Source organism: Arvicanthis niloticus, chromosome 5, assembly GCF_011762505.2.
Source record: "Arvicanthis niloticus isolate mArvNil1 chromosome 5, mArvNil1.pat.X, whole genome shotgun sequence".
Taxonomy (NCBI): domain Eukaryota; kingdom Metazoa; phylum Chordata; class Mammalia; order Rodentia; family Muridae; genus Arvicanthis; species Arvicanthis niloticus.
The window spans coordinates 24,904,617-24,906,224 of NC_047662.1; positions in this window are offsets into that span (position 1 = coordinate 24,904,617).

Genomic DNA, 1,608 nt, shown 5'->3' on the forward strand with positions numbered 1-1,608 from the left:
TTCCTCTAAGAAAAGTAGTTCGGGGCTGGCAGTTGATACTGAAAAGTTCAACCAACATTGGACCACGTTGGCGAGTGCCTTCTGGGAAGGCAAGGGGCTGGGCCTTTTTTTTTTTTTACCTGGCTGAAACTGTTCCTAGTTCAAAGAAAAGTCCTCTGAGGCCATCATCACCCTTATCTGAAGAGTAGAACAAGTGACAGGACCCTGGCCCTAGAGCCAGGTTCTCAGCGTGAAACGAAAATGTCATCCTTTCCTCTGCCCTTTCTCCAATATGCCTGGCTTCAGAGCAGATCCTGTACCACATGGAAGAGGTTGGTTATCTGGCTGCTCTAGGTGTTCCACACAGATCATCTTGAGTGACTGACAGTCTGCTTCTGGCAGACTGGCTTCAGTTTCCAGCTCTTCCCAGTGACTACAGCCTGGATGTTAGGTTGCAGCCTTTCAGTGTAACCGTTTGAGTTCCAGCCTGCTTGGCACCATTGTTACTTGGGTCTGTGCACACAAGTGCTTCCGAGGAGCAGATATTGATAACCTGGTTTTGGAGTCCTTTGGTGTTCCCCTTTACCTGGGACCTTATATCGACTGCTTCTCCTTCCTTCTGCACCTGGGAGCCTGGGTTCTGAAGCTAACCATGGGTTAGAGCTGCAGTTGGATTTAGCTGAGGGAGAGGAAAAGAAGGTGCTTACGCATGGAGTTTCTTGAAACCAAGCCGGTACGAAGACACACTTTCACATGGAGGAAGTGTGTTAATACTTTTGTCTGCCTGTGAAGCTGGCAGCTCACTCTCGGAGCTCCACATGTCCTGAAGGCCTCTGCTCTTTCTGTTCAAACCTCAGCTCTTCTCTTCCAGGCTCACTCATTTTGGTATCCATCCTCTTGGGTATTCTTCAGGCTTAGATTCTAGCTTCTCAAAGCCAAAAAAAAAAAAAAAAAAAACAAAAAAAAAAAAAAAAAAAACCCACTTCTCCAGGTCCTCGCAGACCCAGGAAGGAGAAAGGATGGTGGCAAGCTTCCCTAGCAGGCTGGGGAAGTGTGCAAGGTTAGGTGCACTGCACCATAGAATCTGAGCAGCAGCGGCCTCAAGCGGCACTTCCTGAGAGGTGGTAAGAGACAGGCTTCCTGGCACATTCTAGACTAACCTCATCCAGTATTTTCTGTTTTGTTTTGTTTTACCTTTTGTATTTTGTTAAGCCAACCAACTGAGAATTTGCCCCTCTAAGGATCCATGTGGTGGATACTAGCTGCTCTTTGGCCAAAGGCCTTCAGCTGATTCCCTCTCCCAGTCTGTCCTCTAGTCCCATCACAAAATAAGACATGCATGGCAAGGGAAGAATCTAAGGTCAACTCCAACCAAATCTGAATGAAAACCTATTTTCCTTTTGAGAGCATCTTGTCTGAAGCCTGAACTATGTGGAGGACCAAAGCTGGCTGTGAGAAGAACAGCCAGAAACCTGGGACCCCAATTACCAGAGGGGAAATGCTCTTGTGGCGTGTCTTCAAAGGCTAGAGCTTACCTACCTACTTCTAGGCCAGCCTGACTTCTGATGCTCACACTAGCACCTGCCAATGTTGCCCACCAGCCCTGCACCCCTGTGACTCTGATTTGAA